We start from the raw sequence: 24199 nt of genomic DNA on the forward strand, positions 1-24199 counted from the left end.
CAGGTGTTTGAAACTCATTCGTGGCATATAGACGTCACACAATGGCATTGGATTCACTGCCCATCCCTAATTACTCCAGTGATTGAGATGATGAGCTACTGTACAGAAACTTGAGCGAACTGAACATAGAGGTACAGCCAAGATGCTATTAGCGAGGGACTTTCAGGATTTAGGAATAGCCAGATAATTCCAACTCAGAAAGGCGAGTTCCCTGATTTGCTGTCACAGATTTCTCTTGTTTCTGCTGCTATTGTCCTTAGAGATAGATGTAAACAATCACAGAATTGATTCTGGCAACCAAAATTAAAACCCTGCATCTACTGTCCTTTGTGGAAGTGAGTTTCAAACCTCTTCCAAATATTGTGTGTAGAAGTGCTCACTTACATCTGTCCGAAACACTCTGAACCTCATTTTCAGACTCATTGCAGAATCCACAACGAACTGAAACAGTTTATCGCTTAATTTTAGTGTCTTGCATTACTTCTCTCAGGTCACCACTTAACATTCAAAGTTGTCACAAAAACAGGTTTCATTTGTATATCAGAAACAGAAATGTCTCAGCATGTCTTACATCATCTGTGGGATAGCAAGAATTAATGTTTCACTTCCGTTGACTATTCTTTGCAACTGACTTGCCTGATTTCTTATCATACCTACGAACGGTATGAAACCGGAACGGATGACAGAACATAGAGATTAGGAAGTTCTGCATTTGCAGTGACATCGGGAGTCTCTATCACTGGAGAATTGTAAGGACATTACTGCTCAGTGAACTGATATCGCACTTCCTGTGTCTAAATAAGGAAACATGTCAGTGAATTTGAGACTTTATTGTTCAAAAGTTAAAACCAAATAGCAGATCAGCAGCAGACTAAAGCAAGTGAAATTGTCATAATGCCTTATAAGGAACGCCAGTGAAGACCAGGATAGTGAGGATCAAATTCTCCACATGTAGAATTGTTTGATGCAGTTGTATGTGCGACGTTATCTCTCCCTTCAGGCAACGGACAAGCTCCTTGTTTGAAAATCTGACTTGATGCATCACCAAAGATGCTGCAATGTACTGTGTGTAAGCAGGTTGTGGAGACTGAGACTGTAGCATTGCTCACATTTTTTTTGTTTTTTATTCAAATTTCTGAGAAATGAAGTAGCTTAAGAACAAGCTCAATCCCAGTTTTGGAGAAGCATTGCTCGTCAGTACATGATAATCAGCTCACGTGAAGATATTCCAGAATTGATATCAGAGACCTAATTCAAACCCTGCAACGACAGATGCCATGAATTCTAAGTTGAAATTCTATGTCTAATGCCTTTAACCCATTACAACTTACCATGGAAAATCCCTTCCAATTCGCCTCTACCCCTTAGGGAAGTAAAGCTGCTATTCCTATTTGCTCCAAGATACATGTGACTCCAGACGCACAGAAACTGGATTGGTTGTTGCAGGTCAGTTATCTAAACTCCATGACCTCACTTCAGTAATTATTCAAGATTCTGTTCGTGAATAAATGTCCAGAGTTCAGCCACATTCTTACCTCCTCAAATCCTGAAGCATTCCATTTCACAATGCAGCAGAATTCTGGCAATGTGAAGGCCTGGGCAGACAAGAGAAATGAATTTCACACATCCCGATTAAGATAATCCATCAACACCTCTGGAAAGTCAATGTGTTGCCATTACCTAGTCTTCAACTACCAACAATCTGGGAGTTACTATTAACCCCAAAATGAACTGTCCTCCCTACATAAATAATGTGGCTACAAGAGCAGGCCAGATGGCAAGAAAACTGCCATCAGTAATGGGCTTTCTGACTCCAATCGCTTCTCTAATACCGAGAAGTCTCACGCCAAGTGTGTGATGGAATACTCCCCGATTGACTGAACAAATATATCGACAACATACCTCAAGTTGTTGGAAAGCGCCATTATGAAACATTCGTACAAAAGGACAATGTTTCGGAAATTTAATAACTGAAATGAAAGCAGAAAGTGCTGGAGAATTTCAGCAACTCTAACAGCATACTTGGAGAGAAATATAGTTAACTTTTTGAGGCCAAAATGACTCTTCTTCAGAACAGTACTGAAGGGAGGACATGTAGGTTAAGAAACATTACTTCTCTGACACTTTTCCCAGTTGCTAACAGGTCGGCTGAGTTTCTTCAGAACGTTCCATTCCATGGCAATTGAGCCAGTTCGATTGGCACTTTATGTTTAATTTCAATCCATTCACACTGTCGCAGCTTTTTGATTCATCAACAATTTCCATTTGACAGCACACTCCAACTCTAGTACGACTATCGTCCTAAAGACAAAGGAAGTAAACAAATGAGAATATATTTATCTGCATGTTCCCTTCCAAGCTACAACCATCACAATTGGATAGGTATTCCTTCAGTCAGTCCTTCACTGTCCCAGTGGATCAGAGGGTTGCTCTCCTCCCCCACTTCAAAACATCCAAATAGTTAAATGAACTGTTCAAATAAACTTTATCAAACTCAATTGTTAGAAGGCCAACACTTACTGGGAGGTGAGAAAAACTTCACAAAAATGTAACACTTAAGCTACAGCGTTAAGAGGAGCAGTTTGGAAATAAGTATCCCTGTGTTCTTGCAGCAGATTCATGTAATCAGACATTTGAGATAGGCTGACTCAGCAACTTGCCATGAATAGAAATGTTGAATTTGGTGATGCATTTTCACTGGAGGTATTTTCCAGCCATGATTCTGTTTCAATTAAATTTGCATTGTCGTCAATTCCAAGTGATATGAACACTTGCCAGTTAACTTTGACACAGATAATCAGCGTGAATCCACCATTTATCATTTTACTAGCAAGCTGCTGAGTGGTACCATGCCTTACTCTGTTATAGTACCGACATTATGGAATAGAATCATACAATCCCTACAGTGTGGAAACAGGTCATTAGGCCCAACACGTTCACATGCATCCTCTAAGGAGTATTCCACCCACAGCAATTTCCCTTCCCTATTAATTTGCACTGCTCCTGACCAACACATTCTGGAGAACGCGGTACAATTTAGCATATCCAATTTATCTAACCTGCATATCTTTGGTCTGTAGGAGGAAACTGGAGCAACCCAAGAAACCCATGCAGACACAGGCAGAATGTGCGAACTCCAACCGGTCGCCTGAGGCTGGAATCGAACCAGGTCCTTCATGCTGTAAGGCAGCAGTGCTAACCAACGAATCACGAAAGTTAACTTCAAACCTTAGTGGAGTCATTCTTCCGAATAAGCCTGATATCAAACACATACACGTCTCCATAGCCATTTTGCAGCAAAAGGCAGACATAAGTAGACTAGACTTACTCCAGCACGTGGCTGAAGGTGATCAGTTAAAGGATAGATGTTTTATCATCATTTATGAGCAGCTGACTAAGCTGCGCTACTTAAAGGCTGCAGCAGGAAGTTCTTAATCAAATATATTCTTCTTACCATTCGTACTGCGAACACTGCGGTATTTATCTTCATTTAGGCTATGTTATATATTTTCGGTTACACCATTCTCCTGTTAGAAGGCTTCCCCCGAGATTCTATTCAATGACTTTGCCTGTTTGAAGTTTGGAAAGTCTCTCAGATACTGCCAAAACCTCTTCAAGAGGCTTCCCCTCCCAGAATCAGCTCTTGCCTTCGAACTTCCCCTCATTGTCAGTCCTACTCCATAGAAACTAACTGGAGACAAATACATGTATGATGTCACCGAACAGGCCATCACCGCGCTTCACCCTCTCCCAGGGAGCAGCACGGCTTAGCGTTGGTGATCGATGCCTTACAAATCCACTTGGGAAGATGGGAAGAGTGGTTGTCATCTACCTATCTACGATCAAAATGAACCTGAATCTGAGAAGTTACCATTCCAATCAGTTTGAAGTACATGCATTAAATGTAGATAAATGAGACTAATTCGACTGTTTATGATATAGATTAAGAAACACAAGATTTGATCTTAATGGTAAAAAGCTGTGATTTCCGAAGCGTGAACACTGAATGCACAACTTTAAATTGCGTAAGTGCAGACTTCGAGGTGTAGTTCCTGTGTGAGAATTGGAATATCGTTTGCAGACATTCAAATCGACACCTGGAAACATTATTTATCTTTCGGACTGTCTGGAAAATCGCAGGATCGCAATAATTTTCGTAAAATCCCAATTGTGTGGAAGTAGGCCGTTCGGTCTATCAAGTCCACACCAAAGCAGTGAAGATTATCCCAACAAAAAACACTTCCTAATCGATCCCCTTCCAGTTTCTCACAGCGAAATAACCTGAAGTCCACATACCTGGACAAGTTGGGTATTTTTCCATTTGGCAATCCACCGAAACTGCACAGTTTTCATAATGTGGGAGGAAAACTCACGCACACATGGGAGGAGTATAAGCACCATGCAGACAGTCGCCACAGGCTGGAATTGAACTGGGTCCCTGGCACCGTATGGTAGCAGTGCAAAGTATTTTTTTTCTTCCGTCAGCTCACTGGGTTCAAGATAAATGACATTTAAACAACTCAGGCAAAGCTTTGAAGCATATATCGTCCCTTGAAGAATGTTTTTCTTTGAAATTGAACCACATTCCAAAGTACATACATTGCAAAAGAACCGCTTGAACCTTAAGATTTCATCACGAACAACAACAAGTTCAGAATTACATGCGGCAACAGGAGTAAATGAGCTTGAACATAGTGTGGAGGGGAAAGTGCGTGTGGTGGTGTTTCCGTGTACCTGCTGTGGAGGTTGCGGTTTTGGACTGCGATGGACCAATTCAGAAATCACACCAGGTTATAGATGCACATGTTTATTTGAAATAACAAGATTTGGACCAGAGCCCTTTCGTTAGGTGAAGTGGGAGGGAATAACACAGAACACTGAATTTAAGGGAAGAGAGATCAAGGGCAGACAGATCAAAATATCAGGCAAATTGTGGGAGCGGAGTGTCAAAGACTTAGTCTCTGCAAGTGAACAAGAGTGTCCGACAGAGTGAGTAATGTGTCAATAACTGAGTGCCAACAGAATGGTTGACCTATGATCCAACAAAGTGAGGCAGAGAGATAATTACAAACCGTTAAAATAAAGTCGTACTGGAGACAAATCAAGGCACTGGAATAACATTGAACATAAACAGAAGCAACTGGAAAACCGCTCCACAACAAAAACACCAGAGGAAGGGACACCAGCTCCGAAACATTAACTCTCATGTTCCTCCACAGATGTCCCCAGACCAGCGAAACACCTGCCCCCTTCGCCACGATGCCCCAGTCCCGTTCCCCCACCCCGCCCAGTAACCCTTGCCCTTGCTCCTGGTTTACAGCATTCCCAGTTCTTCTGATTTTTATTTGGCTAGAGTCGCATGCCGCGAGTCTGACCCAAATTATCAGTTAGCCAATATTGAACAAAGTGATTAAGGTAGAGAGACAATAACAGCTTGTCACGGTGATGGTGTGAAAACAAAACAATAGGGAAGATTTCACAGATGCAGAACAGTGTGGTGGGTCACATATGGTGTGACATTAACCGAATATCATGGTTGATGCAATCACCCCAACGAAGGCAGTTGGCGATCCAATTCTGTTTGGCGATTTTGCGTTGTTGTGTATCTCGAAAGCCGCCTTGGCCGACATTTAGTCGAAGATTGAAAACCAAATTTCCTTGATTGCTGAACTCTTCCCCGACTGGGTGTGAATAATCCTGTCTGGCAATTGTTATGCCGTTACCATTCATCCATTGGCACACCATCTGCATGGTCTCGCCAATATACCATTACTGGGTATATTGTGGTATCTTGTGGTATCATTGCCTGCTGTTTATGTGACAAACAACATTGCCTGAGTCACATGAGTACCTGTCGTGTACGTGGTGGGTGGTGTACGAACGGGTGATGGTAGTGTCCATGTCTTGCAAAGGTTGTGAAGACATGGTGCTGTGGTGTTGTGGTTAATGCCATGTGAAGGCTGAGTAGTTTACTGTAAACGGTCGTATGTTATAATTTTGCTGGGTGCTTGAAGGTGAGAATTGAAGTCATGGGGATGTTCTTAGTGAGATGCTCATCATCATCATTGACATGCTGAATCCTGTGAAGAACGTGCTGAACTCCAGGAAAGTACTGACGATGAAAGATACTCTATTAGTCACATCCTCTGTCTGTCTTCTGACGAGTTCACAGCAGATTTTCACTGTGGCACACCGGAACTGGCGATCAATCAGTTCAACATGTACCCCATCATCATGAGGATATCCTTCAAAATCTTTAGGTATCTGTCGCATTATTCCTCATCTGAGCGGTTCCTGTGCAGGTGAAGCGCTTGTCCTTACGGTATGGCTTCTTTAATATATTTAGGGTGGAAGCTGGAGAAGTGCAGTATCGTGTAGTTATCCTTGGGCTTGCGGTGGAGTGAGATGCTGAGGTGTTATTTCCTAATTTTGGTTTGTGGTGGGTTTGGTTGTATCATCCTTATAAATGGAATAGGCATTCAGTTAAAACCACGAACAGAAACCCCAGGAGAATCTCAGCAGATCTTACAGCGTCTATTCAGAGAGAATCAGAGACAAATATTTCAAAACTTCATCAGAACTCGGTAATCTCCCACAGGCACTGCCAAACTGGTTAGTTTCGACAGCAGTTTCTGTTTTTGCTTCAGATTCCCAGAATCCACTGTTCTTTACATTAACCATTAAAGCAATGCAGAAATTTTTTTTATCGTTCGTCATAGCAAAGGTTTCTGTTTGGAAAACATTTTCCTGACCCCATTAGAAACACGAAACGGTGCTGCACAGAAAACAGATGCATTATGAACATCAACCGCTGTCGCACTGGCGCTATTGAATCAGTAACATTTCAGTTAACAGTCGAATGAGCTGATACTTCCAACCTAACACCTTGGATGATCCTCGAAAGCAGTCTGTGATTGACCTCCCACTTCAGGCTGCCATTCCCAAAACGACAACTGTCCTCTATCAGTTTTACTTTTCCGAAATAAGGACTGGGACATTCATAATGGCGACATGGGAACAGTCTGATCCCATCCACGACAGACACACCCATGTCACTGGGAACCAGTTCCGCTCCAATCGGGAACATCTCTCTTCGAACCTCTCAGTATCTTGTGTGGTATCGAGTATTTTCATTATCCCAGTGTCCATATAAGGTTTGTATTCCTCATGTACAGGACCGAGAATTACTTCAATGTCTCCAATCAGTTCTTGTCCTGAGAACATCAGAATCAATGTCCCGTCCACTTAAAGAACGGGAAGTTGTCCTGACTGTTTCCGATCAGTCTGACAATTCACCCTTCTTCATTCTCCTCTGAGTCCTTTTCCCAAAGACTTTCTGAAGATTCACAAAGCTGGAGATTGGGTGACGTGTTTTGCCTTCTTAACATTTTTTTACCTGACAAGTGACAATATTTTCCCAAATTCTGTTCACAATCGTCTGTATTTCACCATGTCCAGGGATGAGAAGTCCCGTTTTGTGGAGGGATTCCCGATGTTGGTGAGTTTCGCTTTAGAGCAAAGATGGTTTGTCAGCAATTTCCTGCGGCTATTTATAATGATGGGAAAATTAGTGGCGGGGATTGGCTCTTCGACGAGCGGGGGGCAGTGTTGCCACTGACCAGAGTTCGTGAACGGAGAACTGGGGTAAAAGGAATCTATTCAAAAGCAGCACTTCTGCACAGTACATTCAAAGAATACTGCAAAATCTCAATGGGTCTGGCAGTAACTGTGAAAAGAGAAACGGAGATAATGTTTTAAGTGTGTTGCATTTTTGATTAATAACTTGAGTTTGCTAAGTCTAATCAACTGACTGGTCTTGTTTGTTGAGACGAGATTTCTGAACTGTGAGTGAAAACTCGTCCAGCATGACATCACTGAAAACTGAACCAGCAGAATTTGAACCTGCGGAGGGAAGCCCCAATGGATTTCTAATCCATCACCTGTATTACGCGGCCATGACTACACGCGTGCAATGCTGCCTTAGTATGTCTTATGTAACGGAAAAATCCAAGCTGAAACACCAGGATTTGGCTTTTCCTGGTACCCCAGTATTCGCTGTCACACTCTCTTGCTTTTGAAAGGAGGAGGATGCTGGGGTGCCAAGAAAAGCCAAATCCTGGTGTTTCAGGTTGGAACTTTCCATTACATAAGACATACTAAGACAGCATTGCGCGCGTGTAGTCATGGCCGCATCAATTTGAATTGCACACATATTGACGAGAGATAAAGTGGATGGGTAGGATCCATTTTCATGTGCAGAGAGGTGAATAAACACAGCACTGGATCGCGAAAGAGAAATGTCCTTGCATTAGGGCGGCACGGTGGCACAGTGGTTAACACTGCTGGCTGACAGCGCCAGAGACCCACGTTCAATTGCCGTCTCAGGCGACTGACTGTCTGGAGTTTGCACGTTCTCCCCGTGTCTGCGTGTGTTTCCTCCGGGTGCTCCGGTTTCCTCCCACAGTCCAAAGATGCGCAGGTCAGGTCAGGCGAATTGGCCATGCTAAATTGCCCGTAGTGTTAAGTAAGGGGTAAATGTAGGGGAATGGGTGGGTTGTGCTTCGGCGCGGCTTGTTGGGCCGAAGGGCCTGTTTCCCCACTGTAAGTAATCTAATTTGTCTCGCCCTATTCACTTCCAGTAGAGTTACGCTCATTGAAGTCTGCTTGAAAAAATTCACCACTGGCAAATCTGATGTGCAAATTAGGTCTACGATTTTTAATCAGAGGTCAAAATATGAAAATGTTTCAAATACACGGAGCGGCACTGGAGAGTGCAGACCTACCTTCAGGGGCTCATTCTGCTCTGATGTACACCCCCGGGAAATTGGGACGAGAGTGCGTTCTCACAGCTGAAGGGATCAAACATTTAAGAAAATGATAAGGAGGATATTCACTCTTTCAGAGGGTAGCGAATCTGTGGGTTTCCTAACAACAGAGGGCTGTGACGGCGGGGTGTATTCAAGGCTGTGATAAACTGACATGGAGCATCACGGAGATGAGATAAAAACGGGGTTGACAATTAACCAAATCAGCCATGATCTCATTGAATTTTGTCACAGACTTGATAGGCTAAATTGCTTCCATCTGCTCTCGTATCTTTGCCGTCATTTGGAAGATACCGGACACAATTTTAAAAGAAGGAAAGCACAACTTTAGGTCGAGGTGGTTTCAGTCAAACTGAATCAAAATTATTTATTGAGCGAAAAATCACACTCGGCATGTTTCCAGATTTCTTTGCTCGCATGACTAGCAGAGTTGATCAAGGTCGTCTGATTGTACTTGGGCATGAAACAAAGAAAGATTAGTGACATAATCTTCATTTTCTTTATGTCAAAAGTAATATCTTTCCTGATGGTCACAACAAAGGAGATGGTTTCCAAGAAAAGACAGATACTAAGTCAGCCGTAAACTAATCGATGACCAAAATATGGCTCGCGTTGTTCTCTGGGACAGATATGATTTATTGATTATTGTCATCCAAACGTTTTTATTTACCATTGAACCGTGAGTGGGAGATGGGAAACTAAGATCACCCGTAACTATTGCCATCTTTTATCACTCACATGTAGTATTTTTTTCTTGTACGTAGTGGTTACTGCGAGTGCACTTGGAAACTACACCTGCAGATGACTTCTTTCCTCACTGGTCCTCATTTCTACACAAACACGTTTTACATCCTTATCTCCTGAATCAAAGTAATATGCAACCATTGGATAAATGTCACTAATACCTTGGCATTTCACACGCATCCGTTTGTCACCTTCCAATGTAAATTAATAATTTGCCGTGTTGCAATTGCACACAATGAGAGATAACAAAATACAGGGAGGTATACCAGGTTTGCAAACGCACGTTATTGAAGCTAAAACGCAGGTTTCTGCCCGAAATACGATCACGGAAGCATGCACCGAACCGTCAGGAAGCACACAATAAGTCCAGTTCCAGAGGGTATGACAGGAACAGCACCAGAAAAACCACCAAAATACTTATCTCGGCTAATATTTTGGATGTACATCTCAATGAGCAATCGAGTTTTCCATATGTTCCAACAGTAGTTACAACACAAGGAATTAACCAGTGCTGCAGACGGTCCAAGCCCCTGAATCAGAAACACTCAATGCCCTACATACAACTACAAGAACATCTGCCCGTGGCGTATACGGGCTGGCTGAAGTTCATGATTGCAGCTCGCAAGTTGTCCGACTGTTTCTCCGATATAGTGTTTCGTGCAGTCCCTGCGTGGAATCTTGACAACCACATTTGTCCTGCACAAGATGGGCATTGGATATTGTTTTCTGGTGATCTTTCCCTCAGCGAGGCTGTTGGTTTATGTGCTGTCCTAAGTCCGTGTGTTCAGAGGAGTCTGGCGATCAGTTTCCAGAAATTTATTTTAATAAAGGGAAGCATGGTGTATCAATTGCTTTATGGCATATCCTAGTTGACAATTTAGTGTGCCAGACATCTGGGAATGCAGTTGTGGGATACATATTCTTGGCAAAGAATTTGTGTGGCCGTCAGTAATAGCCACGGCCAGCTGTCCCGAGTAGCTATACGTACAGACAGCAAGCATCCTCGAGAGCAGCACAACAGTAACAGGACATGGCAATCAGAAGGCAGCCAGAGATTTTCTAGAAGCAGGGCACCCATCCATGGATTCCATCAATAAACACATTGATCAGGATCCAATCTGCAACACCAACAACCGGACCCAGCGGCAATGAAACTAAATCAATTCCAAACGCCACAGTAGGCCTCACAACAGGCTCTGCAACCTGAGGATGTTACCCAGAACTGTGGGGATCCCACTTCCCAGCACCGCAAAACATTCCAACAACATCTCCATGAAGCACACGAGCTTCGCATCTTTCTGCTCCAATGCACTCCGATTTTTCACAGCAGAGAATTGTACACTGAACTCCCGCGTGCAAGGTGAGGATGCCAAACCCAACACGATCAATAATGGCAGTGAGAGCGAGGGAAACAATTTCCATTGTCATATGGACAGCCACAAACACTCTCTTTGAAAGGTACCTTTAAATATGAAAGTCTGTGCAGCAGTATAATCGGGGAACCAAGTAGCCTGCGCTGGGTATTCATATTTCAGACAATTTCCTTTGTTCACCGTTTTCACTGAAAGTGAATGGATATTACTATTTCATTGCTGATATGAAACCAGATTCTGCATTGCATCTGCTCGCCGTTTTTGTTGTTGCAGTGGCGAAAAGGTTGGCAATCGCGATGAGAAATGTTTTTTGTATTTCTCTCATTTCCTTCATTACTGTCCTGGTGAAGGGGGCTAGTGATTGATCCTCTCGATCAGATGGAGTCATCAGCGCATTGTTGACCTAATTTCATCACCAGTGCAATTGGTAAACTTCATTTTTCATGGGTTATTGCTGGTGCGTTTTGTTTTATGTTTGTTGAGCACTTCCTGTGACTTGTCAATGCACTAAATCTCCAGTATGTCCTGAATTGCCTCGCTGCCGTTTCTCTGAGCAGTTCATGACATAATCGGCATGCACTGTAACAAAGGCAACATGCATGCTTCGGTGTGCCTGGCAATGGTCCACCCTTTCTGTTTTGCTTCTGTTCCACATGAAGAGCTGTCAGTTTCTGGATTCGTTGGAGAGCTGGGGGGTGGGGGGGGGGGGGTGGGTAACATTATCCGTGCGGTATTATTCTTCAGCCAAAGTCTTTGATGGCAAAGTTGGGAAGGTGCCAAACGAATGGTCCTTGGCAGCAAAAGTCCGGAAAGACCCTCATCGCTGGGTCAACTCGTCCCATCCACTCTCCAGAAATATAGGCAAACGCGCTGACTGCCTAACAAACAGAGTGCATTTTTTTTTTGCAAATGGTCCATTAAATGGTCCATTGGTGGGCGGCACGGTGGCACAGTGGTTAGCACTGCTGCCTCACAGCGCCAGAGACCCGGGTTCAATTCCCGACTCAGGCGACTGACTGTGTGGAGTTTGCACGTTCTCCCCGTGTCTGCGTGGGTTTCCTTCGGGTGCTCCGGTTTCCTCCCACAGTCCAAAGATGTGCAGGTTAGGTGAATTGGCCATGCTAAATTGCCCTTAGTGTTAGGTAATAAGGGGTAAATGTAGGGGTATGTCTGGGTTGCGCTTCGGCGGGTCGGTGTGGACTCGTTGGGCCTGTTTCCACACTGTAAGTAATCTAATCTAATCTAATCAAAACTGGTGTCAGTTGCGGGAGCACATCAAAGATGCCGAGCAAGGAAAATGACCCTACTATCGAACCTGTCTCTGCTGAACAGATAACCGAAATTAATTGAACCATATTTGCCAAAATGTGTTCCTTATCTCTCCGAACGCTTCCTGTCTATATACCCATTCGGATGCCATTGAATTTGCCTTAAATGTGGCAAATCATTCTACACACACAAAAATGTCTGGGTGACCTCGCTGAGTTTCTGCATGACACCATGACCAAACTTTGGGCCAAAGTTGGAAAATGCGATTAGACTAGATGGCTCTCTGATTAGCCGCAAAGCACAAAGGGCCGAATGGCCTTTTCCCACTTTGTAAATCTTCGAAGTCAAGTTGAAAATAATCTGCAACGAAAATGTTCTTGTGAGGATTTACTTGTGAGGATTCGACACTCTCAGCACCGTGGCCCGGATCGTATTCCCGCTCATGGAATGGTTGTATTGTTCAGCAAACATATCGGTGTACCAGTCCTTCTGCCGATTTTCCGATGCTGGCATGTCATTGGTTTTGTCCAAAACATTATGAAGGTTAACATAAAACAAATAGCTGCAGTAGCTGGAAATCTGAGCCAAAAACGAAAATTGTTTGCAGAACGCAGCAAGACTGGCAACAGAAACGTCGACTTTCCTGCTCCTCGGATGCTGCCTGACCTGCTGTTCTTTTCCAGCATCATTCTGATCTAAAATCTGCTTTCCAGCATCTGTAGTCCTCACTTTTACATCGTTCCTTCAGTGTCGCTGATTACCAATGCAAGAACTCCATCTCTAGCGGTTTCATGTTTGTACCTCCACGCTGAGGAGTTGAAGCGTGAAGAAAAGTAACTCACCCCCTCCATCTCTGGGGTAATTAGGGACTGAAAATGAATCGTGTCACATTGAAATTTATCGAGATGCGACTTAATCTTTAGTACTGGGTAACGAGCCTGGCCAGGTTTTAGATTCGGAAGTAGGTGAGCACTTTGGAGACAGCGATCACAATTCTCTCAGGTTTACTTTCGTGATTGAAAGGGATAGGTGTACTCCAGAGAGCAAGAGTTTTCTCTGGTGGAAGGGAAATTACGATGTATCGAGGTAAGATTTAGGAAGCGTAGAATGTGGTAGGAAACTGCAGGGGGTGAGCACATTAAAATGTGGAGCTTATTCAAGGAAAAGCTCCTGTGTGTCCTAGATAACTATGTACCTGTCAGGCAAGGAGGAAGATATATAACGCGTGAGCCGTGGTTTACTAAGGAAGTGGAATCCCTGGTCAAGAAGAACAAGAAGTCTTATGTTAGGACAAAATGTGAAAACTCAGTTTGAGCGCTCGAGGGTTCCAACGATATCAGGAAAGACCTAGAAAGAGAGCTGAGAAGAGCCAGGGGGAGACATGAGAAGTTGTTGGCAGACAGGTTCAGGGTTAACCCTAAGGCGTTCCATAGGTATGTCAGGAATAAAAGAATGACGAGAGTTAAATTTGGGACAATCAAGGATAATAGTGGGAAGTTGTGTGTGGAGTCAGAGGAGATAGGGGAAGCACTAAATAAATATTTTGCGACAGTGTTCGCTATAGAAAATGAAAATGTTGGCGTCTTGACTAGAAGAGATTGAGGTTCACAAGGAAGAGATATTAGAAATACTGCAGAGTGTGAATATAGATAAGTCAGCTGGGCCGGATGGGATCTATCTGATGTTGTTTAGCAAATGCACTGCAGGAAGGTACGAATCAAACTGATGCTAACAACGGCTCATTTTGAGCCGCTAATTTACAGTGAAGTGGTGGCGCCAATAAAAGGTGTCACGCATCCCGTCTAATTCCACGTCCAGAGCTCGAAATGACCGGAGGCCTCTCGCTGAGTATCTGCAGGGTCTTGATTGGACGACACCATGACACTTTTTCACTTGAGTGGATCATGAAATCGCGTCGTGACTGTGAATAAAACGATGGAAACTTCCAGCAGAGAAGGAGGCGACCCTGAAGCAGGCAGCTGAGGACAAATGTTTCTCCTTTGCCAGTGAAAGGCACTGCTTCACAAATTGGAAACTTCGAAGTGAAGCAATGTTGGTGATTATCTTCGCTGCTTGTTCACCTTTTTAATTCTGATTCCGTGAAAGTCCATGGCATTACATATCGACATTCTGCCAATGCTAGGCTTGTCCCTTGAGCCAGTGGCATAATGGATAACGCGTCTGACTTGTTTCGCTTTAACCGTGGTCTACGTTGACGCTCCCCTGTGAAGTCCTGGCGGGACGTCGCCTCCGTGCTTCCGCATTTAAAACTTGCCTTTGTCCTATTGTCCATTTCAAATTCCAGCTCTCCACAACGGACACCTCCGTCAGTTTGGGGGTATCTTACTGTGTGTCTCCCTCTGTGGGTGAAAACGAGCGTGAGTTCCTCAAAAGAGTTACAATTCGTTGTGGAAGTGTCATACTTCTGCCCCGTTATTGTGCCATTTAAGAACATAGGATAACCTCATTGACATTTGCCCTGGAAACATTAGAACACACGAGACGTTTTTGCCAAAGTTGGAAACAGCGATTAGAATAGATGGCTCTCTGATTAGCCTTAATGCACACGGGCGGAATGGCCGTTTCCCACTTTGGAAATCTTCGAAGACAAGTTGAAAAAAATCTGCAACGAAAATGTCCAGAAAGGGTGTTTTATTTACACCAAATACGATAGTATCTATCGCCTTGTCTTGTTATTTACTTGTGACGATTCGACACTCTCAGCACCGTGGCCCGGATCGTATTCCCGCTCATGGAATGGTTGTATTGTTCAGTAAACATATCGGTGTACCAGTACTTCTGCCGATTTTCCGATGCTGGCAGGTCATTGGTTTTGTCCAAAACATTATGAAGGTTAACATAAAACAAATAGCTGTAGGTGCTGGAAATCTGAGCCAAAAACGAAAATTGTTTGCGCAATGGAGCAAGACTGGCAACAGAAACGTCGACATTCCGGCTCCTCGGATGCTGCCTGACCTGCTGTGCTTTTCCAGCATCACTCTGATCTAAAGTCAGGTTTCCAGCATCTACAGTCCTCACTTTTGCCTAGTTTCTTCAGTGTCTCTGGTTCCCAATTCAATAACTCCATCTCTAGCGGTTTCATGTTTGTACCTCCATGCTGAGGAGTTGAAGACTGAAGAAAAGTAACTCACCCCCTCCATCTCTGGGGTAATTAGGGACTGAAAATGAATCGTGTCACATTGAAATATATCTACATGCGAATTAATCTCTGTCTTTTATTGGGAACCATCTCTTTCATTGTAACCATCAGGAAAGACCATTTCGTTCGTCAGAAAAAGAAATGAATATGTCACTAACCTTTGTTTGCTTCAGGTCCGAGAATACTCAGATCAATAGCTCCCTTGCTTACCTCTGCTGGTCATGTTCGCAAAGAGATATAGCAAATTGCCAAGTGTGATTTTCCTTTCAATAAATAATTTTGACTCAGTTTGGCTGCAAATATCTTTTCCTACCTTTGTGCTTTTCTTCTTTTACATTGGTGTTTCGCACCTTACAATTGACAGCAAAGGTTTAAAAGGAGATGGAAGCATTTAGCTCATCAAGTCAGCGGCAGCTTTCAATGAGAGCACGGCTGATTTGGTCAATGCTCAAGTTCGCGCCTCGGTCTGCACTCATGGTCGAGTGGTTAAGGCGAGGGAGTAGAAATCGATTGGGGTTTCCCCACGTAGGTTCGAATCCTGCTGACTACGTTATGAATGCTTTCCTGCTGGAACAATTTTGCGCTCAAAGTTCAGAAAACCTATTTTGCAAACCAGGTCTGTAATTTGATTAGACTTGGGAAACTCGAGTTCTTCATCAGCAATGTTCCATATTTAAAACATTATCTCTGTTTCTCTTTCCAGATACACTGCTCGACACAACGGGTTTCTGCAGTTGTTATTGGACGTCCTGAGCAGAAGTGCTGCTTTTCATTAGATTCCTTTCATCGCTGTCTCTGACTGGTGAGTGGCAACACTTCCTCCTGCTCGTCAAAGTGCTCATTCCCCACCGCTCCCTCTCCCATCATTACAAACAACCGCAGGAAATTGCCACTCAACCATCTTTGTTCCAAAGTGAAACTCACCAGCCTCGGGAATCTCTCCACCAAACGGGACTTCTTATCCCTGGACATGGTGCAAGCCAGAGGATTGTGAAGAGATACTGTGAAAATATTGTCAGTTGACAGTTGGAAAAATGTTTGGGAAGCAAACCATATAATTTAGGCTCCAGCTTTGTAAATCTTGAGAAACTCTTTGGGAAATGGAATCAGAGGAGAATGAAGAAGTGTGAACTGTCGGACCGAGTAGAGGACGGGACATTGAATCTGATGTTCTCGGGATAGGAACTGATCTGAGACATTGAAAGAATTCTCGCCTGACTACTGCTGCTTTTCCCTGAACCGTCATTCCCCTGAACAGTATCCAAAACGGTGTACTTGTTTTCGACGGGAATGGCCACAGGAGATTCCTGCACTCCCTGCCTACTCCATTCGCCATTCCAGGTCGTCGCCCACCTCATTTCTGTCTTGAACACAGCAGGAAGCAAGGACTTCCTGTTGGGTTAATGTTTCTTTATTGAAATGCAACAGGACTGACAGGTTAACCTGATGAACTCATGGCATGGATCTTAACGTGGGACTGGGATATTTCAGTCATGATTTTTGCGGTTCTCGGGTGTGACCACAACAAGAAAGCTCTTAACTATGAAGTTCTCAGCATCTCGGATGATCCTGAATGCATTCAGCTCCAGCTCCCGAACACGGTCTCCCAGGAGTTGCAGCTGGGTTCACTTTCCACACGTGTAGTCTTCAGGGACAGTGGAAATTTACCTGAGGTCCCACATTCCGTAGGAGGAACGTGCAACTGTCCTAATTGCTATCACCACTGCTGCAAAACTAAAGTTGAAAGGACTTTACTTGAGCTTACCTGTAGTTTTTGCTAAGCTGCTGCTTTCCAAAGCCTCTTGAACCAAACATTACTACTTACTCTGCTACCAACAGCATGTGTCTCTCTCTACCCCTTCACATTTAGTTTTGGTTAGAGAAGGAGAGAGACACTGCAGTGATGTAGTACTTAGTCATTAAGCACTCCTTAAAACCTGGCCACTGACTACCTGCTCTCCAGCCAAGGTCACTGCTTGGCCCTGGACAGTGTCTTACTGAGGTCTTCCTTTTGGTAGTGCTGACTGCGCTGATGCTAATCTTCATCCCGACAGCCATTCGCATTGTCACAGTTCCTTGGTACTTTCTGTCTAATAGTACTGCATTTTTGAATTCCATGAATCTGTCGACTGCATTCCAAACTGTGTCTCACTCCATAGCGAGAGAGGTTGATGTTCCAGTGAATACAAAGCTATTGTGAAAATGATACAATTCTACATAGAAACAACAGTATGTCTATGCACTCACTGAATCTGCTTTTCCACTCAATTAGGTGAGATCTATTTTGGAATTCCCCCATTCCACTTATCTGCATTTTCCCCATAAACCTTGTATAAAAATCAGTCTGCCTCTACCCTGAATATATTTAATGAGCCAGTCTCAACGGCCCATAGAATTTCCTGCATTTTTCCCCTCTCACTGATGTGAGACATGGTGGTCTTTAACTCCATACGGTATTTTTAGCACTCTGAAGGTTGTACCAATATTAGGTATTATCCTGTCCTATCACACCTTCTCTGTGGCCAGAGGCAAAACAAAAATGAAAGGTTAAGAGACTGTAATCTCCTGAGCGTCAGCCGACGGTATAGCTCATCCTGATCTGTGAATGTGCCGCTCTCTATCCCGCTTAAACTTCCAATTCATCGTCAGCTTCTGTATCAATTCACTCAAGATCACACAGTCTCTCTCCCTGAATCCAGGAACTCCTTCTTCAATCTAAAGACCGAAAGAAAATCCGTGTTTAACGTATTCTCTGGCTCCGTGTATTAGGACCCCTTGGTTCCGAACACTCCCCTTTCTCTCCCACGTTATCCTCTTCCCCTTAATAAACTGAAAGAATGTCTTTAAATTCTTGCTAATCTTACCCTCTAATGTTTTAATTCCCCGCCTCCACTTCTGCTCTTCTACTGACTTTTTAAGTTTAGCCCTGCAGTTTCTATGTTCTTTTCGGTCCTGCATTGACCTTCTCACTTTGTAACAGCTTTAGGCTTCTCTATCCATTTTAATTCTGTTCGAAATTTGCGTCGACATCTGAGGTTCTGTTGGCTTGTTTTCCTAAATTTTATCTGGGGTGTAATATGCTGGTCCTACACTGTCATCAATTCCATTTTGACCAAGTGATCCACCAACTCCCGCCCCACGCTGTTCTGCTACAGTTTTACCCAGAAGCAACTGCACTTTGGCCAGATCCTGTCATATCTTTTCATAAAATCGGTCTCCCAAATCTAAAAATCTTTTATTTTTCAAACATTTTTGTGTCTTTTCCTTCGCAAACTCAAAACATACGAGTCATGGCCACTGGTCCTTTCATGCTCTCCCAATCCTACCTGCAACATCTGACTGGCTTCGTTCCCCATTGTGAGGCCCAACACAACCCTGCCCATTGTTGTATCTGCTACACATTGATATCAGAAGTTCTGTGGAATAATTTTCATGGCATCCGTCCTCTCTAAAAATTTATCACTGCCCGAATGAATGTTTGGAATTAAAATGCCTAAATATAATGATCCTATTGTTAATGATCCTATTGACACACCTCAGGAAATTTGTTTTATATCAGTTCCTGTACTTTCTTTTATCTGGGAGTCTACAATATATCCCCAGCGGTGTTTCTGTCATGGTTCTGATCCTGAGCTCTAACCACCAAGCCTCAATATAAGATCCCTCTTACTGCAGTAACTGACTCCATAATTAATAATGCAAAAACACTTCCGCTTTTACCACCTCTCCTGCCATGCCTATAGATCTTGTGCCACTGGATAATGAGGTGTCAGCCCTGACCTCCCTCAAGCACATCTCTGTGATGGCAAAAATGTCACACTTCCCATTTCACCTTGTTCCCTTATCATATCTGTCTGTCGGACAATATTCCCAGCATTGAGGTAAAGGACATCCAGTCTGTAATATAAAACCTGGAATACTCTATAACACGGAGTTCTTCAGTCATTCATTGTTTGTTCTCAAGGTGCCCAATTCACGAACAAAACTGTTACTCTGGGAATGAATGAATATTTGTTGAATTGTAATTTCTCTTTTAATAAATATATTCATCAAATGCAACTTTCCAGAACTAAACAGTCAGCTCCACATGCAATGAGTGTCTGCTGATTAAATCCCTGTTCAGTGAGCAGATGGGACAGCTCTAATTAATGGAGAAAGTGAGATCTGCAGGTACGAGGGATCAGAATCGAAACGTGTGGCTCTGGTAAAGCACAACCAGTTGGGCAGCATCTGGGGAACGGGAGAGTCAAAGATTTGGGCATCAGCCCATCATCAGGAAGGCATTGATGCCTTCCCATGTTTTTCATTTCATGATTGACAGGATATTGGGAATCATACGTGTTCCAGAAGGCAGCACTGTATATAGTCTGGAAATGGAAAGCAGTCAATCATTTGTTTGGAGAGGGTGTAGACATTTTTAGATGAAGTACTGATTGATTCAAGTACAAAAACAAGAATTGATAAAGCCCTTGGGCCCGACGGACAAAACCCGAGATTACTACGGGAAGACAGGGAAGAGATTCCTGCGCCTTTGGCGATAATCTTGACATCCTCACTGTCAACTGGAGTAGTGCTAGATGATTGGAGGGCGGTAAATGTTACTCCATGTTCAAGGAAGGTACTAGGGATTATCCTAAGATATACAGACCAGTCAGACTTAAACCAGTATTGTGCAAAGTATTGGAGAGGTTTCTGAGAGACTTAATTTATGGTTACTTGAAAAATCATAGTTTGATTAGAAATAGTCAGCATGGCTTTGAGAGGGGCAGATCATGCCTCACAAAACTTATTAAAATATTTTAGGATGGGATCAAACACATTGAAGAAGGTGGAGCAATGGATGTGGAGTGCATGGATTTCAACAAAGCGTTTGATGATATTCACCAAGACAGGTTCATTCAGAAAGGAAGGAAAGATGGGATACAAGGAAACCGGTCTGTCTTGATACAGAACTGGCTGGCACATAAAAGACACAAATTGGTGGTAAATGGGAAGTATACAGTCTGGAGCTCAGTGATCAGTGGTGTTCCGTTGGGATCAGTTCTGGGACCTCTGATGATTATTATTTTTATGACTGACTTGGATGCGGAAGTTGAAGGGTAGGTTAGTAAGTCTGTCGATGTAACAGAGATTGTTGAAGTTGTGGATTGTGTGGAGGGCTGTTGTAGTTTGCAATGGGACATTGACAGGATGCAGAACGGGCCTGATAAGCGGTAGATGGAGTTCAACTGGAAATGTGTGAAACAATTCATTTTGGAAGGTCGAATTTGAATGCAGAAAAAATGCAGGACTCTCGCATTGTGGAGGAACAGGGCAATCTTGTCGTCCATGTCATAGCTCCCTCAGTGTTGCCACCCAGTTTGATAAGGTTGTTCAGAAGGCGTATGATGTTTTTATTTGCAGGGGGATAGAGTTTAAGAGCTATGAGGTTATGCTGCAGCTCTATAGAACCCTGGTGAGATCACACTTAGAATATTGTGATCAGTTCTGCTCGCGTCATTGTAGGAAGGATGTGGAACCTTTAATGAGGGTGCTGAGGAGATTTATCAGGATGCTAACAAAGAAGTGTTCCGTGCTTTTCTCATTGGAGCAAAGAAGGATGAGAGATGACTTGATAGATGTGTACAAAATGATGAGAGTCAAAGATAGAGTGGATAGCAAGAGACTATTTCCCATGATAGAAATATCTATCACGAGGGTGAAAAACTTTAATGTAATTGGAGAAAGGTTTCGTGGAGATATCAGAGTTAGGTTCCTTAGACAGAGAATGGTGGATGGGTGGAATGTTCAGCTGGCAACTGCAGTAGAGTCAGCTGCATTGAGGATATATCAAGCGACTATTGGATAGGCAAATGAATGATAGCATAATGAAGGGTATGTAGGTTAGTCTGACCTTAGAGTAGGATAAAAGGTTGGCTGGACATCAAGGGCCGAAATGTCTGCACTGTGCTGTACTGTTCTGTGTTTCATGTTTCAAATAGCTTGAGGATTCTTACCAATTGTAGAATGTGGGAGGGAGTGATGTGTGTGAGATCAGGAAACTTTGTAGGTGCATTAGGCCAAGATGTCCACTTATGGTGTGCATTCTTACAGTCACCTGAGTACCAGTACAACATGTGTGTGATGACCTACACCAGACAGAATACGTCAAGTTCAGTTATTAACGTGATGCTGGACTTGACATTTGTTGCTGTTTTCTTCAGATAGATTCTGTTCGGTGACCCATGTATTAATTTTTGTCCATCAACAGAGATGTACAATTTTATTTTGATACTGATGAATGTGAAGGTGACATTTATTGGACACGGATTTAGAGGTTTCTTTGCGAGACACAAAGTGCTGCAGAATACTCTCAATATGTTAACGTCTTCGCCCAGTGCCTGGTCGAAGTATCAGATGTTTGGAGTCTGGGAGGCAGGCCAGATGCTATCACCATTAGTAACTTGTGCGATGTGATTCTGACATTCCATGTCCATTCATCTGCCCCCGAGCAAGGCTCAGATCGAAGATGGCGTCAAAATAATTTGTTGTGAAATAATGATTGAATGACTGCCCTGACCCAGGTGGAAGCTCTCTGGATTGATTTAAGAGCAGAACAATGAATTATCCAGTATCACTGACAGCTGTGACTAAATTCAAATATTTCAAAATATTTCTTTCAATGTAGGTTATGATTGCAAGCTGTGACTAAATTCAAATATTTCAAAATATTTTTTTCAATGTAGGTTATGATTCACAAACATATTTGCTATGTTTGTGAATTGTGATTCACAAAAATGTGAATTATCATTATTCAAGCAAACAATAATTGCATCATCTCTGAAAACAGTTAGGTTGATATTATATTTATGGAACTAAAATATACTTTCCTGCCAATATTTTACTTAACAAAAATAAAAAATGAATATTTTATTTAATATCGAACAAAGAACATGTTATCTGAGTATAGTGCTGATCACAATTACATATTTTTGGATACATGAACACCAACTAACCACAAAAGGACATCATCCTCTCTCACTGGTATCCTCACATATGGATGAGGAAGGACACCACTTCGACTGGGACAACACATCCATCCGAGAACAAACCAAATAGAGGTACGCACGAGAATTCATAGAAGCATGGCATTCCAACTAGAACTCTATCAACAAACTCATCGAATTAGACCTCAACTACCACTCCTGAGACAAGGAACAGGATGTGACTTCTCCACAGGAAGGAACATAACCACAGGAAATGGCATCACCAATCCAAAGGAACCCAAACATATAAATAGAAAGCAGGAATTTTCAGCGTCGGTTCACCTGAGGCCCACTGAAGACGAAGATGGTTAAAAGTCTGAAAATGAACCACCCAGCTCAACGAGCAAGCCTACATCAAAAACCTCAACCTGAGCTACAAATATTCTCAAAACTCTCTACAATTACATACTCATAGTCACTATTCAAAATAATACATCGTCGCTCCAACATTTGGAAAGTCGTTGGCTTCTGAATGATTGCATTTTTAAAGTGAGAAAACGATTGAACCATCAAATAGAAATAGCGTTCTTACAAATTTATATATAATCAATGAGTTTAATTTCTCACTAAATGTGCAAACTTCAGCTCTTTACAAACAATTGAAAAATGACAATAATTCAACATGAACAGAGAATATTAGTTTGAATAAATGATTTGTGTTCTTAAATTGAAGTGAACAATAATTTGAAACCTTGCAATTTTTAGAATGAATGGTATTTAATGTGAAATATGAAAAAGAACGATGAACACACATCCGTGTGATTGAACAATCAGGCATTTTCAAAGAGTTTTGTGGCAAAGCAAAGGAAAAAAAATGTTGTATTTGTAGGGATACATGATTTAAAATATTCGTGTGCTGAGTACGAATTAGACTTCATCATCAAGCTGACCTTGCAATACTTGCATTATAAATGGTTATGCTGCAACAAATTGATCAGATCTTTCCTAACATTTACAACTGGAAATAATCTGATACTGGCTTTGACTTGCATCTGTACATGATAGAGTACAGAACTTTAATGTACACAAGGAGGCTATTTGCCCACTATGTATGCATCAGCTTGTGAAATGTCTACCACTCCTCCCATTTGCCACCTCTGTCACTGTTGCCCTTTAATTTCGCTAGTTCAGGGGCAACATTTTCAGATTTCTGGATCAGTGGGCCCTCCCCCAGGACAGGTGGGGGCTTTAAGAAATGGAGAGTTTGCATCTTAACTGGACGAGCACCAACATCCTAGTGGAGACGTTTTCTCGTGCAAATTGGGTGGATTTAATGTAATAAACCACGAGGCAGGGAAACAAAACAGCAGGTCAAGAACTGAGCAGAAGGTAGAGGTGAGTAGGACATCAGGCTCATGACCATGCTGCGAGAAATAATCAACTCAGTCCAAAATGTGAGTTGGAGGTTGAAATAAATGATAGAGATGTGTGTCAGAGATTAACAAATGAAGATGGAATGTGTGGGGTTCGTGAAGGAGTGACGTGTGTGAGATCAGGAAGCTCGTACTCAAGAAAATATCAAAGGGGAAAAACAAATAAAAAAACTTGTTTTCAACCCTTACGCCTAAAACCACAAAGCATTTGGAATAAAGTTGATGAGCTGGCAATAGATACAGAGATAAATGGGTATGACCTGGTTAGGATGATTGAAACATGGTTACAGGCAGATTAGGACTGGACAGTGAACTGTCCATGGTTACTCGGTATTCCGAAAGGATAGACATGAAGGTAAAGGAGGTGGAATTGGTGTATTGGTTAATGATGATATCAAGGCTATATTAAGAAATGAAATTGGCACGAGGG

This window comes from Chiloscyllium plagiosum, unplaced genomic scaffold (assembly GCF_037043375.1).
Source record: "Chiloscyllium plagiosum isolate Xiang-an unplaced genomic scaffold, Cpla_swu_hap1 HiC_scaffold_44, whole genome shotgun sequence".
NCBI classification, from domain to species: Eukaryota; Metazoa; Chordata; class Chondrichthyes; order Orectolobiformes; family Hemiscylliidae; genus Chiloscyllium; species Chiloscyllium plagiosum.